Raw genomic sequence first — 18,135 nt, forward strand, 5'->3', positions numbered from 1 at the left:
AATCGATCATGGCTGCAAATACATTCTGATGTTTATGTAAGCAGGTCTGCTTCTGTACCTGATAACCAGCTGTTATCGTACCCACTCCTGCCCGAAAGCCCAACCGGTTGGGTCATAAGATATTTTTAGCATTAGCCCCAGCCAGTGCCTTAAGTGGCACTACAAAACGAGCCGGGGCTCATCAAGGGGGCATGGCCTAATGGAAGGGGCCTGCTGACCCATTAGGTTAGGCCATGCCACCTTGATGAGCCCCGGCTCAATGGGCTACTGGCACCCCTGCCATGCATCCTTTTGTAGAGATCAACACCCTCTCCCCATGAGGGAGAGGATGCTGATCTCTGCATTTATTTTCTATAGGCTTGCCTGGCTGGGGGCAGCCCTCGCCTATTCAGCCTTAATGGTGGCGCTGCCCTTCACCAGCTGGGTAGGGGCAGCGTCACCATTAAGGCTGAAAGGGTGAGGCCGCTGGAAGCTGAGGCCGTTTTCCTGAAGAATTAAACTTCCGCGAAATTCAGTCTTCAGGAAAACGGCCTCAGCTTCCAGCGGCCTCACGCTTTCTCCACAATGGTGGCGCTGGCCCACGGGCATCTCCTGCTTAAAGGGATACCATTATGGCATTTTCTTTCTGAAGCCTGAAGCTTTTGCACACGAACAAGAGCTTCAGGCTTCAGAAAAAATCCTTTTCGTGTAGTGGCCGGGGCTGGCAGGGGAGATTAGTGGGCCCCGGGAAGGGCCCCGCCTCAAAACAAAATTTCAAAGCCTGCCGGGGCCCAGCCCCGGCAGGCCCCAGCCCACTTAAAGCCCTGGCCACAGCCTTAATTTCATTTAGAATAATCAATGTAATTATTGTTGATGCCACGTCCATTAGGGCTTACGGGGGGGGGGGGGTAGTTCAAAAATTCAGATCTATTACCTTTTTTAAAAATGGTCACCACATTTGACTGTTTTCAGCTTTTTGGGGTTTGTTCCGTTCTCAAAATTTCTCGGAACAGATCATACAATATACACGCCCACAATTTATGTTCCCCTATTAGGAGTAGGTTACAGAATACATTTGCTCCCAGGGCTCTTGATTTGCTGCTTTTAATTATGATCTTTCCAATAAATTGCCAGTTAATATCTAGGTTCCACATCCACACTACTGTGAATATTTCTTGCTCATCGCCCACTGATTGATCACCATATAGCTTATTGAAATTATTTTTAGTTATTTGATTGGGTTTGATTGTGTTAATGCTTGTAAACCGTCCCTATTATTGGTCAGTTTCCAGTAGTTTACATCTTTTTTCTGCTCTATGCAGGACAGCAGGTTTCTTTTCCTTTTTTCAATGTTCAGCCAAGTGTAGATTCTTAATTCTCTTTTTGTAAGTTTGCTTGAATTTTTTAATATCCATTAACTGTTCTGTTTTATTTTTAATATTCCTTTTCACCCATTTTAGATTGTCCTATAACTTCTCTTTAACGCTTGGATTTCATTGTTATGAACCCTATTTTTTATTCTGGGCTGCCCTTTATCTCCCATCAACACATTCAGGTTATTTTCAATGAAAATTGGAAAGGCCTGGGATTACCATAAATTATTGATGCTGCCTGGTCATTGAGCTTATTGATGTATTTATTAAAAATACTAATCTACTTTGGTACCCAAAGAAACCCGTTTTCACCTTTGTTAACTACCATATTATTTTCAGATTCTTTCCTTATCCCTTGTTAATCTTTCTCAAAATGGGCACATATACGCTGATGGTCACTTGGGTATCCATTTTGTACCTCATAATCATACATACTTTGTGACTGATTTTCTGCAGTAACAATGAAGTCAATACACAAGTACTGTCCTTCATTGTGCCATGTATAACCAGTCATGTTAGCATTCAAATTATTACTCTGAAGTGGAAATAAATACCAATTTCAAAAAATGGTGCCCATTTCGGTTCCTGATAGGATTGCTCCTTTCTAAGGTGGCAGTAGCTAGGATTGTTCCTTTCTAAGGTGGCAGTAGCTATCACAATGGATAGCTGCCTCTTCATTCGGTGATCTACAGTCAGCATTAAAAGCTCCAAATATAATAATTTCCCCAGTATTTTCTGCATACCAATTCTGTAAAATATTTTCCATATGGGTAATTAGATCTTCAATGCCATTATCCAAATAGTTAGAATACACATTTATCATTAGCAGTTTCTTATTTTCTTTCTCCGTGGTTAATAATTACTCAATGCCAAAGTACCTATCATGGTGTTATCCCTAACCACCATTTGTGAAAAGGTTGAGGTGCACACCAACATTAATAATCCTCCTTTTGGCCTTCCTTTTATTGCTTTATAAAAAAATATTCATAACCATCTAAATTCACCTCTTCCCTCAAACACTTTTCCTGCATACATATGACATCAAACTCTCTCAGTATTGTCCCACTTGATTCATTTTCTGGCAGATGGTTGAATCCCTGTGTGTTTCAAGAGCATAAGATAAAAGCCTGGACACCTACTCCCATCACCTGACATGTAGGCGGCCAGGCTTCCCGCCAACCATCCTCCTGCTGTTGCATCTTATTGGTCTGTTCGTGTAGGGCCGCCACTCTCTGGTTGTCTGATCTAATAGTGCATTCCTTCCTCCCAGTGTCCCTCCTTCCCGCCCGCCTCCCAACCCGCCCACCCCCCTGATTGGCTCACGGAGCCCCGTTGCTGTTGGTAGTGTGGCAGGCTGTTTCACCGCACTTGCTATTCTTGCCTGGCAGAGCGGGTGATCACAGCACTCTATCCGAGTTCCTCTGCCCGCCTAGGCCTGGAAAAGGTACTGTGACCTTGTTTTTGTTTAGTTACTAGTTTTATTGTTCCTTGAGACTGCCCATGCTCCACTCTTCCCGGCCTCCCTCCCTCCCTTCCCTTCCTTCCTTTCCTCCCTGTGTCCCTCCTTCCCGCCCACCTCCCAACCCACCCACCCCACTGATTGGATCACGGAGCCCCGTTGCTGTTGGTAGTGTGGCAGGCTGTTTCACTGCGCTCGCCATTCTTGCCTGGCAGAGCGGGTGATCACAGCACTCCATCAGAGTTCCTCTGCCCGCCTGGGCCTTGAAAAGGTACAATGACCTTGTTTTTGTTTAGTTACTAGTTTTATTGTTCCTCGAGGCCGCCCATGCTCCTCTCTTCCCTCCCTTCCTCCCTCCCTTCCTCCCTTCCTCCCTGTGTCCCTCCTTCCCGCCCGCCTCCCAACCTGCCCACCCCCCTGATTGGCCCCCTTCCCCTTTTCTTTCACCCACCCTGGGCAGCCTCTGCCCGGCAGTCCCGTGGCTATGGGCCCCAGGCAAAGGGCGGCTCCTACTTGGTGGCTCCCTGTTAGTGTCTGCAGTTGTTCGCAGGGGACGCCAGCAGCCAGTCACCTTCCCTCCCACCTGCTGGTGTTCCACTCCCAGCTATTTTTATAGTGTGTCTGCACTACTTGCATCGTATAAACTAGGCCTTTTGTCTCCCTCTCAGGAATCTCAAACTTATGTGTGATTTCTCTCCTTTTATTGCTATAACTTGCACTGTACCAGTATTTAAAAACTTAATATTTGCGCAGTGAATACTAGGCCTTTTGTCTCCCTTTCAAGAATCTCAAACTTAGGTGTGCTTTCTCTCCTTTTGTTGCTAAAACCTGCACTGTGTACCAGTATTTAAAAACGTAATATTTGCACTGGGAATACTAGGCCTTTTGGCTCCCTTTCATGAATCTCTAACCTAGGTGTGTCCCACCTATTTTAGCAATAATGTGCCTTTGTTAGCTCCTTAATCCTGAGTGTTGTCATTTTGGCCCTGCCAAACTTGCGTACCCTCTCGCTGCCTTGCCTGCCTACTCTTCATCCTCGCCAGCGTCTTCCCCCTCTCCCTTTCACCTCTCTCCTCTCCCGCCCAACCTATGGTGCTCTCTATCTCGCCTATCTTCTCTAACTGCTTCTCCATTGACTATCCTGCTCTCCTCACTAAATCTGGTAGGAAGAAGTTTAAAAAGGACATCCTGGTCTCCAACCCAGGCCTCCCTATCGCCGACACCTACACCAGTGACTCCTCCAAGGAAACTCTCACCGACATCTTCTTTATCGTGCCTTCACCGGACCTATGGACCCTTCATATGGTCTCTGTGCTCTCAGCTTTCGCCTCTTCTCCCATTAATGGTGGCACCCGTTGGGACGCCCTCCTGGCCTCCTTCCTCTCCTCCAAAGTCATCATTAATGTCTACTCTAATGGGACCTTCCTGGTCCAAGGCCCTCAGGCCAACCTGCACCTTTTTGATAGACGCTTCCCGCATCTCATCAACTTCCTCTCTTCTCCTGCTGTTCCCCCTCCCCTTTCCTTGGCTACCATGCCTTCTCCCTCCCTCTCTGCCCCCTATCGGGCTCCATCTACACCTCCGCAGGGCGTACCGCTGATCTGTACCCCTCGCCGGAAGTCCTTCAAGGAGGGAAACCTTCTCCACATTGCCAATCTTAACTCTCGCTCCACTGTCAAGCATTCCTCCGACATCTGCCGTCTTCTCTAAGAACTTGACCTCGATGTCCTTGGTCTTACTGAGACATGGTTCACGGCCAGCTCTGTCACCAGCTTCGAGAAGCTCCTACCCGACGACTACAAGATCCTTTCCGCTCCCAGGCCCAACCGCTCCGGTGGGGGTGTAGCCCTTATCTTCCCCGAGTGGATTCCTGCCTCTGTCACACCTACGCAGGCCTACTCCTCTTTTGAATGCCTCGTCTGCAGGCTCTCCCTCTCCCTTAGCCATTCCCTTACTGTGGTTACTATCTATCGGCCACCTGGTCAGATTTCTTCCTTCCTCTCAAAGTGGGCGGACCTCTCCTCCTCACTCCTTGCCTCTAAAACTCAACACCTCCTTCTTGGAGACTTCAACATCCACCTGGATGCCTCCTGTCCCCTCTCTGGACACTTTCGTGACCTCTGCAACACTCTCACTAACCATTCTCCCCTCTGGCCTGACTCATTCTACAGGGCACACTCTTGATGCTCTGATCTCTTCAGACCTTCCCCTCTCTGCCCCTCTCTCCACTCCTCTCTCCTGGAGTGACCACTTTCTCCTATAATCCCACTTCACCCTCCCTGCCCCTCAGGCCAAGCCTCCTCCATCAATGCCACCCACCTTCTCGGTCATCCTACCCATGAAGCGCATGTCATTTGAGGCTTTCGCCGCCACCTTCTCACCCCCTCCTCTCCCTATCGCTGACTCTCACCCTGACACAGCCCTCTCCTCGCTCCGCTCTTCTATATCTGATACTCTTGATATCCTTGCCCCTGTCATGAGAATCCGCCTGAAGCCCAAAGCCAAGTGTAATTCATGGTATGACTCGGACCTCGTCTTCCTAAAACGCAAGTGTAGGGTGGCCGAGGGGAAATGGCATGCTTAAAGTTCATCCTCTGACAAACCGTCCTGCCGCCTTCTGCAAAGACAATACCGGCTCTCGGTCCTCAACAAGAAGAGAGCTCACATCCAAGCCTGCATCTCTGCGGCATCTAACAACTCAGCTGAACTCTTTAAAACCTGCAAGGAACTAGCCAATCCTGCCGCAGTCTCTACCTCTCCTGTCCCTTCCCAGGCCCGCTGCGCATCACTGGCTTCTCACTTCATTTCAAAAACTCAAGACATCATGTCCTCACGCTCCTACCGCCTCCCTCCCCCTATTCCCTTCTCTTCCTCTGGCTCTTCTGCAGCCACCACCCCTCCCTCCTTCTCTGCTTTTCCCCTTTTCTCTGCTGATGAGGTTTCCAGACAAGTCCGATCTATGAAAGTCTTGTCAAAACAGGTTCACCCCTGTTCTTCCAAAACTATCAAGGACCACATAGACTCCCTGGCTCCTGCCCTGGCTGACTTCTGCAATCACTCCTTCGCCACCGGAGTCTTCCCATCCCCCCCTTAAGCACTCCCTTGTGCACCCTCTTCTTAAGAAACCCTCTTCCGACCCCTCCTGCTCGGCTAACTATCGCCCAATCTCCATCACTCCCTTCCTGGGCAAGTTCCTGGAGAAACTGGCCATCTCCCAGCTTAATCTCCACACTGAATCTGTGGGTTGTCTTCATGACCATCAGTCTGGCTTCAGAGCGGCCAGAAGCATGGAAACTGCTCTCCTGAACATCCGTGAAGACCTGCTCCCCAACCTTGACTAACACCCTGTGTGTTCTCATCTTGCTTGATCTCTCTTCTGCCTTTGACACTGTCAACCATGCCATCCTGCTCAACCGTCTCCGTGATAACTTGGGTATCACTGGTCAGGCTCTGGCGTGGCTGACTTCTTTCCTCTCCAATCGACCCTCCCAGGTCCAACTTGGGTCCTTCCTCTCTGACATCTTTTTCTCTACCTGTGGTGTCCCCCATGGATCTAACCTCTCTCCCCGGCTGTTCAACCAATATCTGACACTCCTTGCCCACCGAATCGCAGCTCTCTGCCCCAACTTTCAGTGCTATGCGGATGATACCCAGCTCGTTTTCAGGCTACCCTCGGCCTCCTCCTCTCCTTCCCTCATCTCTGACTGTCTGCTATCCAGGAGTGGTGTGCCGCCAATGACCTCTGCCTTAATGCCAGTTAGACTGAGATTCTACTCATCGGTACACCCACTCCCTCCTTTCCTGCCGCTCTCTGGCCGGCCTCTCTAGGTCCTCTTCCTGCTCCTACCTGCAAGGCGAAAAACCTCAGGGTCATCTTCGACTCCACACTCTCCTTCTCTCCTCATATTTCTGACGTCTCTAAGAAGTCACACTACCAGCTGCACCTCCTTAGAGGTATTCTTCCTTTCCTCTCCTGCCCCCAGAAGCTCACTGTCTCCAGAGCCCTGGTTCTCTCTAAGCTGGACTACTGTAACAGCCTCTATCTAAATCTGCCTGCCTCTACTCTCTGCAACTCATCCAGAACAGGACTGCGAGACTTGTTCTTGGCCTCAAGCCCAGGGACCGTATCTCTCCAGGACTGAAATCTCTTCACTGGCTCCCAGTGGCTGTGAGGATTAAGTTTAAAAATCCCTGCATTGTCCACAAGGCCTTCTGGGGCCAGGGGCCGAAATACCTTCAACTCTCCCTTACTCTATATCTTCCTTCTCAAGCTCTTCGCTCATCCGCCTCCAACTCCCTCAGGGTCAGCCGCTTATCCAAGCAACGAGTTGGGGGTAGATCCCTCTCCGCGGCAGGGGCCTCCCTCTGGAACAGCCTTCCTGCCTCCCTGAAACTTGAGGAGAACCCTCTCCGGTTCCGGAAGCACTCCAAAACCTTCCTCTTTGCTTCTGCTTTCTCTCCCCTGCTATATTCCTGATTGAAACTGCACCGGGCCACTCCCACTGATCTCGGTCCCTGGCCCAGCCACCTGCCCCCTGCCCCCCTCTGCCCCCAGCTCTGCCTCCCTGGCAACCCTGCACCGCAGGACTGTATCTGTATCCCTACAGCCCCCCTCCCAGCACTTTGTTCTGCACTTACCTTGCACTTTCCACCAGCTGGCCCCTTATTTATTTATCTTATTATTCCACTATCCCATGTACTGCACTGCCCCTAGCACTTTCCCTTCCCCCCTTCCCATGCACTTGCGCGATCTGAATGATAGCGGGCCTAGTAAGATCGTTGTCAGTCTTCCCTTTGTCACCCACCTCCCTGCCTCGTCGCACCTTGTATAGGCACGTTACAAATGCCACATCATCATAAAATGGGGGCAGGAGTTACCATGCCCCCTAACCCATTTTGATCCTGCCAAACACACATGTCAAAGCCTGGTATAATTCCTATACCACCCTTGATGGGATAGTAATTATGGCCCTATCTAATCTTTTTTCTTTTATGCACAAAGTCAACTTTTTCGAGGTTACATGAATTCAGGAATCTTGAACTTTGAATATCCTGGAAGACTGTCATGACCCTTGCGCCTGGCCCTCACTGGCAAGTCAGCCTTCCAGTAAGGGCCAGGTCAAAGGCCTTAAAACCTCATCCAAGACTCTCTTGGAGTCAGTCGGCACCAGGCTCATAACCATCATGAAGACCAACATTAGAATGGGACTATTTAACTTTTGGGGGGGGTTTCAGCCAACAAGGAGGCACACACATAGCTCAGTTACAAGGAACTGAGCTATGCGGTCTAGTCTTTTGGGTGTGGCAGGCATGGGACTACTTTACCTGGACTACTTTGGGTGTGGCAGGCCTGGGACTATTTTACCTGGACTACTTTACCTGAGACTATTTAAACCACACCCAAACAGCAGAACATGCTATGCGTTATTCTGCTGTGGGCAGCGTAACGCTCACTGTGTCCAGTTCTTTGATGCCAGCTTACCTGAAACCAAGGACCTGCAATGAGAGAAAGAACACTACGAAACTTACCTGGAACAGTATCCTGTCTTCAATATGATATAATATGATATATGGCATTTGTAACGCGCCGATCCACAAGTGTTTCAAGTGTTTCATCCATCGCTGACTTCAGTTCCACTCACCTGAAGGTACAAACTCCAACATCCGGCACCACATGCATCCTGGAATACCATAACCTGAAAAGAGGAGAAAGAAAGACAGCATTAATAAGCGTTTACTCACATTTCCTCCCGAATGAAGAAAGCCACACAATTCTTACCTGGGTAGTCATCTCCTGGTCAGTATCATTCCTGAAACATTACGGCGCTCTGCGAGGAACATCGCAACCTGCAAGGAGAGAAAAGACACAGGTTAGCAATATAAAAGGCGAAACAGCGCCGCGCATCGCGCATTACTCACCGGACAGCATCGCGCAAACCGCGCTTTCGCCTACCGGCCCGTGCTCATCTTCAAACTGCATGACAACACCAAAATACCTTTCCATACCTAAAAGGAAAGAAGCAAGACATTATTATTCGAACTAAGAGGAACATAAGAACTGCATCTAAAGACTTTAAAGCAGCAAACCTATGGAGTCGCAGCAGGCCTGGATTCCCACAGCGGGGCTTGCACCAGTGAAGTAACTTGGTCGCTGCTCGCCCCCCAAATCTACGCACCCCTGCCACGAGGAGCAGGACGGAGAATCCACCTTTTACAAACTTAAGGTAAGGAGAAGGCCCAAAGGGGAGGAAGGAGTTGAGGCCAAGGGAGGTGGGAAAACAAAGACAATCTGGTATTGAATCCAGCTCTCCTATATTGCAGACCCATCTTTAACCAGAGGCCTTACCAAGGGACCGGGAGAGGGTTCGAGAGTGCAAATCATCCAACCAGGGTTGGGTGGCGTCCATGTGGATACCAGGTGAGCGTAACAAGACTGATAGTACAGCTCACCAATTTAAACAAATATTATCTTCCTTTGGAAACATCAATTCCAGAACAAAGCATATTTTTTCTTGGTCACTCTTTCTGTCTCTTTCCATTGCAAATTCTGTTGGTTTAGCAACTTGAGTAAGAGTGTGATTTACCACTTCTTGCCCGTCCATTCTCCGAGATGAGGTGTGTCCGTCTGAGGAATTCGTAAAGTTTCTAGGTCCCAAAAAGGGATGCTTGCACCATCTTTTCTCCATATTCCTACACCTAATATCACACTTAGTGCTAGTTTCCTTCATGACAGTCTCATAATGTGTCTGTTCCGACATATGTACAAGGCAGGTTAGCTTATCTTGTTATAGTAGTCGCTGCAGTACTGTTTGTTTTTTCATCACTATGGGATTCTTCAATGAAGTACGAAGGTCAACATCTGGCCTTCTCTTTACTTTATCAGAATACACCGCTTTCACGTGAACACTTGTTCCCGATTGAGAGGGTTCAGCCAATTATTGTGTGGCACTTACTGTTCTAAGAATAGGGGCATATGTTTTTTTACATTTTCCACTGCCTTATTCAAGGTTGTGATACCGATTCTTTCAGCACGCACAATAAAGTCCTTTATTGCCGCTCTTTCATCATATTCTATCTGGTCCTGGCAATCATGTTCCAATGTCTTCAGTGGCTAATTCTTCTAAATCTAGTTCCTCTGACTCTCCATCTTCCATCTCCACCTCTTGTTCCCCGTTTAACTTTTTTGGAAAATAGGGGCACCTTTAGTACGATTTCCACCTATTGGTGGAACAGTGTTAGCTGCTTCTTTGGTTTTTGATCCATTTCCATTTTTTTTTTTAAGAAACTTTGCATCGATGCTGGATTTTTAAAATACATTTTTTGATTTTTGATTTTCTTTAGAACCTGAATTGGAATTAGGTTTTTAATACTTTTTGTTTTATTTTTTGGTAGAAGAGACTGTTTCTATACAGCAATATGCTCCCCTAGTCTCTTCCTAATTTACATATATAATTGATCTCAATCTTGCACATTCCTCAATCTAATTAGGCAGATGGTGGGGTATCAAACATATTTGTCCATGAGATTGTACTAATTGGGGTCTATGGCCTTCAATTTCTTTGTTCATACTCACTTGATCTATTTCTTCCTGATGTTGAGGTTTTCAGATATTCCACAATTTCTCATTTTTATGTAAGCAGAAGCCTCAACAACTTTTCCAATTCCTCAGTATCCATCAACCTTTTTTGTTCACGACAATTTCCAGCACCTCGTGATTTTATTTTCACATGTATCTCCACCAATATAACACTCTGTTTTTTGCTCCCTTCATTTATCCCATCAAGCCTACTTGATGGGGTCTACAGCTTCATGGTGCAGGAGTGGCATGAACCAACCATCCCCACTGCGAGTTATGGGACCTGCAAGTCGAGGCTTACACAGGGCTCTGCAACCCCAGCAGGGAAGGAGGGTTAGGGAATCGCTAGTTGGATGGGAATGGGGATCAAGGGAATCCGGAATGAGGGTTGGGGAGATGTTATGGATAGGAAGTGGAGATTAGGGCAAGAACAATCTTGACATAACAATGTGTACCCATGAACAAGCATCTCTGCATACACAACCTAGCATAAATACAACATTGCCCCCTTAGTGGTGAACTTTTACACTTAGCTTGGGTTGTGGGTGAGCGGAGAGAGTCCAATAGCCGAGTGCCTTGCAGTAGCAGTCAAATACTACAAGAAAACACTGCAATTAGTTCACACGTGGTTAACAGCCGCATGTGGCTTCGTAAGTACACACGTTCTGCACAAGTTAAGTGGTAACGTTAGCTACACGTGGTCACATGCTTTATACATTCATTAGCATGCAGCATCAATGGGAGCCGCACGTGGCTCGTATCATGCATTGGTTCTGAATGTGCTCTGAAAAGCGGACAAAGGCGCATGGTGCATGGTGTGCGCATGGTGCAGTGAGTACGTGCTGGTAAGTAGGGTTAGAGTCGCAATGCACAGTGCTCAGGGCGGTCTGCTAGCAAAGCGCGATAGGTGTGGCTACAGGCACTTAGCGTTCGGGAAGCAAGGGGCTGGGAAACTGGTGGGGCTGTGCCCCTTGTGCAATTCTCCTGCTCCTTGTGTTGTGTGCCGCCGGAATCTCGGTCCTGTGGGGCGTGGCCCCACGCATGTGGTGCTGAGGCCAGAGCAGAGCTGCTGGGTACACATCTTGCCAGCTTTGCGTCTCCAGCGCAAGCCCTGTGCTTTTTGTTACTGCGCATGCATGTAGGCGAGCCACTCCCAGCGTGGCCTTTGATTTGTAGTCCTGGGCCCAGGAGCTGTTGTGAGTGGGGCGAAGGGCAGGTGGATGTTTGGTCTTCGTGGGAAAGTGTCAGTGAAGGTGGATGCAGGGAGTTTGGAATGGAGGAGGGGCGAGGAGGTGATGCTGAATCGATTGAGGATAGGGCATGTGGGGCTGAATGATTGTCTGTTTCGAGTGGGGAAGCGAGAGTCGAGGGATTGTGCGGTGTGTGGGGTGCCTGAGACTGTGGGACATGTTCTACTTAGATGTGAGAAACATGTTGCAGAGAGAGAATTGATGAGGGTTGGGTTATCTGCGCTGGGCGTGGCTGAGTTGAGTGGCAAGGCTTTGTTGGGAGGTGATAGGGTGAGTGGCAGGAAGAAGAGCAGCGTGTTGTTGGATTTTGTGAGACAGACGGGGAGGTGGGAGGAACTGTGAGTTTATGTGAGCTAAATAATGATTGGTGGGTTAGGTGCACATCATCCTTTAGGATGGGGAAGCGCCTGCGTGGGTCCGCCCACGCTTTCGATAATTTAGAAGAAGAAGGAGGAGCTGTTGGGAAATGCAGTTCTGTAGGCTTCTGCCCTGCAAAGAGGGCAGAGAAACCTCTGAAATGGCTTGTCGTTCTTGTTTTGTTTCTCGGTTCACTTAGCCTGATGCCTACACATCAAGTGCTATGTATTGCCTGCCCAGGACCCACTGGTCCCCAGCCATGTTACTACTAAACAGTTCTTTCTCAGTCGTATCTTCTTTCGCCAAGGTCTCAAGTTTTTCTTGTACATCTAATAAGACATTTGCTTGTCCCTTCAACTGTTCTCCAAGTAATTCAAAAACGTTCACGAGTGAATTCAGAACAAAAGTCAGCGCTCCCAATGTTGATGGGAGTTGTGTTGCCAGTGTCACCTGATTGTACAAACACATCTTCTCTTACTTGCCCCACTTCTTCAATTAGTTCATTCTCTCTATCCGGGTCATTTTCTGGTTCATTACTTGATATAATAAATACATCTGGGGATGCCGACAGTGATTCATTTGATTGAAAGATACTACTTTCTTTTGAAACGTAAGTCCATCCACTTTGAACAACATTATCCTGCTCTCCAATCGTCTTTTTAAAATCTCCCCCCCAACATTCCCTTTTATTTCGTTACTAAAACTTACATTTCTTTCACTCAAGCTTCTAGCATGTCTTAACAGTAGGGGTAGGAGTCGAATATGGCATGTGTCATATGCCAGTGTCACATGCCATGCCCCAAAAAAGGTTTCACTTGTGACAGTAAATCTGTCTCTTCGTTTTTTCAAATTATAATCCTCCTTTTAAAAAATAAAAATACGAAGCGCCAATTATAATCCTTCTTTAAAAATAAAATTATAATCCTTCTTTAAAAATAAAATTGAGAGGCTCCATACAGGAACCGAACTCAAGACCTCTTGATTTCGGGCCTAGTGCCAGCACTACGCCACTACTCTCAGGCCATGGAATGGTCAAATTCTGCATTTGTGATTGTGAAAGTTTGTAGGATAGAAACAATTTACTGAAAGTATTTGCATTTTGTGCTTTTCTTGCATAATACTAAATTTAAAAAACAGTTCAATCCAAAATCTATTACTGTGTGTTTGTACATTAATTCATGCATTTCACACTTGACTGTACGAACTGTGATAAATACAGTACAACCATATCCTACTGATAATATTTATAACTTATATATCAGAGTATATGCACAATCATGTAAACATAATTTACAAATGTTGCTAAATCTTCCGATTTAGGGCCCAATTCATAGAATCCAGCCCAGCAGCAGAGCAAGTGCCGTGCGCCGAGAAGGAGCATGTGCCACGCGTGCACCAGCTATGGCGCAAACCAGCAATTGCGCGGCACGCGTATTCATGGATTTTCCAAGGCATCAGTAGCCGTGGCACAATGAACACCCAGCAGCGCCAGCAACACCCCCAACCAGGGGAGTTGCTAGGTCTGGAAAATACCTGGGGCTAAGCTGATGTTGGAACTGTTGGGACTGGGGGCTAGCTAGTCTTTTGGCTGTAGCTCCTGAGATTCTATCAGGGGCTACAACCAAAAGATCAGGGGCTATAGCCCCCTAAGCCCCCCCCTAGCAACGCCCCTGCCCCCAACACACCCCCTTGGGCAGGCAAAAGCCAGTGAAATACCCAATACGGCACAAGGCCCGCACCATCCGTGACCCAGCACACAGACCCCTCCCATCGCGATCGCGTGAAAAATCAGAGCGTAACCCGCTCACACCAGCCAAATCGCGTGAAAAGGCCTGTGCGTAATCCATCCGCGCCCCAGCCAAATTGCGTACCCCGCCCGCACCAGCCAAATCGCATGGGAAGGGCCGTGCGTACCACTTCCGCACCCCAGCAAAATCATGTACCCCACTCACATTAGCAAAATCGCATGGGAAGACCCCCGCGTACCCCGTCCGCGCCCCAGCGAAATCGCGTACCCCGCTCGCACCAGCCAAATCACGTGACAAGGCCCGCGTGCACCCCGTGATATACGCACAACTCCCCTGGAAGCAGACGCCTCCTCACGGGACAGCCAGACCCCAACAGTGGACCATATCCCACAGGCAGCCCACACCACATGACCACCCCATCACCCGTGACCATACCCTGCAGGCAGGCCCCGCCACATGTCCCCACGCCCCACCTGAGACGGCAACCTGCAGACAGGCCCCGCCTCATGTCCCCACCCCCCACCAGTGAGAGCAACCTGCAGGCAGGCCCCGCCACATGTCCTTGGCCCCCACCCCAAAACACATTGGACCAACATACAATCACGCAGCACATGCCAACTAAAATGCCACCACATACTGCATCCCCCTGGTGCACCTCAACACCCATCCATTGGTCATGCTCCCTATGTCATGTGAATCCTAACATCACACACACATGCATGCATGTGCACACACATGAACAACATTGGTGAACAGCAGAGACACTCAAATGAGTCATGGAGGAGTGAAACATGCACTAAACCGTTGAGACCAGATACCACTTCGATTTCAATGTCAAAAAATGATATTAAAAAATATGTATATAAGTCACACACAGTAAAAACAACAAATTAAACATGCATGAACCAAATGAAAAACCAAAAGAAAGTGAAAACCAAAATCAATGGGATGTAAAAAATGAAAGTCAAAAATGTGGTCCTTGTCCATGAACATATGTGCAAATGAAATCACATATCATGTGAAAACCATTCCTTGATGGTTAAAAAAAACTGTTCAAATTAAAATCCAAATATTTACAAAGATCGAGGGTCCATGGTTCCAAAACATGTAGAAAAATCCTAAAAATACAATACAAAAATAACTATATACAAGATGCGGAGCAAAGTCCAGGAACTCCAAATAAAAAGAAAAAACAAATGAAACCTACTCCTAAAGAACTGTATACAAAGGCAGCGGGCTAGTCCATCTCCTCACCATGCTCTTTCATAGTCTCCGCCAGGGCATCATCGAACACTGTGTCCGCTTCCAGTAGGCGTGCCTCGGCTTCCCCCACAAGGGCTTGCAGGGACTCCTCCATGCTCCTCTCGAACTCCCTGCTAGTCTCCTCGAGGACCTCTACCCGACACAGTGAATTCAGCGCCCTGGCCATGGTGAGGTGCGCCTCCTGTTCCCGCTGCCGCTCTGCCCCGATTTGCTGGCCCAAACACTCCAACACGGAAGACATCCTTGTCGTGAGGTCCACGTTTGCCTCCTGCCCGATGGCCCATACCTGCCCCTCTGATGATGAACGCCCCGAGTCCTGTTGCATCCTACCCTGAGCCTGCTGCTGCCAAAATGCCTGGTGCCTGCTCCACAAGGACAGCCTCTGGGATGCTGACACCACCCGGGGCCGTAGTGCACGTGCCCTGCTGCTAAGTGCCTGCACTTCCTCCATTGCCATAGCTCCTATCGCTGCGGTGACAACCTCTGCTGATTCTCCTTCGACTCCCCACTGTGGCAGGGATGTGATCTCCACCAGACGGGCTGCCGGGGTTGGGACAGGAATATAGGAGGCCCTGGTGGTATCTGGGGCAGAAGACGGCAGGGAGGACGACTGACACACAGAGGAGGAAATGGAGGAGGAGGGGTTGCAGCAGTGGCCAGCACACGTACCAGATTCGTGATCAGGAACTGAGCTAGCCAGTTAATGAGGCAACAGACCTCATCTTGATGATGTGCAAGCCGCCGATTGGAAGCCTGCACATCATCACGAATGCTGGCTGTACGCCTCGTAATACCGGCTAGCAACGGTTCCACCCTGGCACGAATTGCTTCATCCGCAGGTAGTGGAAGATCCATTTACATGGATACATCCGCCACATGCGGATGGGTACGGCCTGAGGCATGTCCGCAGGTGCATACTGGTGCAGTCGCAGTTCCAGGGACAAGATCAGTCACAGGCCCCTCCACAGTGACCTGCACTGCCTCCAGCCCCTGATCCTGGACTGCACCACTCACACCTACCTCATCACCCCTGCTGGGCCCCATGTGCTGGGCTGATGTGGCCTCCTCCACCACCACCAACCTGGATGACTCCCCGCTGTCTTCCGCATCGGACTGCCCCTGTGTGGGCTCACCTGACCCTCCCACTGCCGAGGTGCCCACAACCATCTTCACCCTCTTGGGCCTCCGCTCAGCAGCTGCGGCCTTTGTCGTGGACGCGGCACCAGTCTACTCGCTACCGGAAGATAACGGTACCTGGGAGGAGGACTGGGCACTGCGTCTGTGCCTGGTGGAGGCAGCCCTGCTGCGGTGCTCCACAGCGCCTTCTCCGCCCTCTTCTTCCATCATTGCTGTGGATAGGGAAACATAGAACACAAACATCAGGCTACTGAACATATGTGGGTATGTGTGTTTGTCACAATGCAAATGTACATCAGTGGCACTGTCAACGGTCACAACCATCATCACCCTCCAATACACACAGGGAAGTACCATTCACACACATGTCTGTCATTCACAACAGACATTCACATCCATGGACAAGGCACTGACACAAGATCATAATTGTGTATTCAGATCACACACATCATGGGACATACACATCTCATTCACACACATCACCTGACAGTCATGAGGCAGGCCATGGAGCTATCACGTCACAGTGCATTCGGGGGCAAATTGGCAGCGGGAGGCAATCACAAATCAAGAACTCAAGTAACATACGTGCGGAGTGTTGGGCAGTCACACACACTCACTACTCAGACACACGCACATGTACACCACGCATGTCCATGATGGTAACATAAGCACCCATGTGTCACACCTCTCACATGCCCCAGACCAGACACAGGTATGCAAACATGTGCACGTTGTTACATGCCGGTGCGTTTCACGCATTTCAACACAGACACCATTGATGTGGGACACGCTTGAATGGACTCACATACAGCACTGTCAGGGACATGCACACAGACCTCTGTACAGGAGGCATGCCAGACATAAGGCCAAGGTGCACACTCCAGCAACACCTCAACATACACTATGGTGGACAAGAACACATGTACACTTACCAGTCACCTCCAGACGGAGCACCAACTCCAAGACCTGGGGGTACAGCGCTGGGTGGAAACACTCCAGGACCCTCATCACATCGGTGGTCAACTGGCCCCGGCGCCTCGCTCAATTATCAACAGCCTTGAGGAGGCGTCAGTCCTTGTTGGCGGTCCTGGACTTGAAGTCTTCCCAGAGCTTGTAGACATGATGGTAGTTGCGGGGTGCCACCCCCTCCGCGTTGATGGCACCCACGATGTCCCCCAAGATCTTCTTCCGTCCTTCATTCGCGACTTGCGATGGGCGGTGGAAGAGGGCATCATGATGCCCCAGGACTTGGTCCACCAGGATGCCAACTTCCCTGGATGAAAAGCTGACAGCCCTCTAACTCTCTGCCGGGGGGTTGCCACTTGCCTCAGATGATGTGGTGTCAGACATGGCAACACCCGAGGCAGGTGTAGGTGGGCAAGGTGGTCCTGGGGCTGGGCTGTGGAGTGGTTGTATGGCAGTTGGGAGTGTTCAGGATCAGCAGAGGCGGTCACAACAACAGGATCACTGGCAATGGCTGATGAGCAGGCACCAAACTGCAGGGCATGTGGGCAGCAAGCACACAGAGTGGGCTGGCAGCAGCAGATGGCTCGTAGAAGACAGCTCAGGAAGTTGGAGGCAGGTAAATGGCCTTGTAGGCAGGAGCGTGGGTTTTCTGTTTTCTTTTGCGTGGCCGGTTGGAAACAGAGTGACTCTGCACACGCGGAAACAGTGCGTTAGCGTGTAATCAGAGGAAAGGCCCTAAGCGCGTAAGTTACGAGACACTCGCTGGACCTTGGGCGTTGCCATTCAGTATCGGGTTAAAGGTCTGCATAGGACAACAGTGCACTGTATGTGCTTTTTGTGGGGACGGACGCGTGAACTTCATATATTTATGGGTTCACACACAAATAGTTCACTACTATGGCAGTGGTACTTCTTGTTTTGGGAGGGGAGTTGCCTACGGGCACACGCGCGTGTGATTTTTTTTTTTCCATTCTACGAGACAGACGGTGAGTCGTGCATGCATTTTTCCCACTGTGGTTGCCCCTTT

The sequence above is a fragment of the Ambystoma mexicanum genome, chromosome 12 (genome assembly GCF_040938575.1).
Source record: "Ambystoma mexicanum isolate Mex_15411 chromosome 12, UKY_AmexF1_1, whole genome shotgun sequence".
Classification (NCBI taxonomy): Eukaryota; Metazoa; Chordata; class Amphibia; order Caudata; family Ambystomatidae; genus Ambystoma; species Ambystoma mexicanum.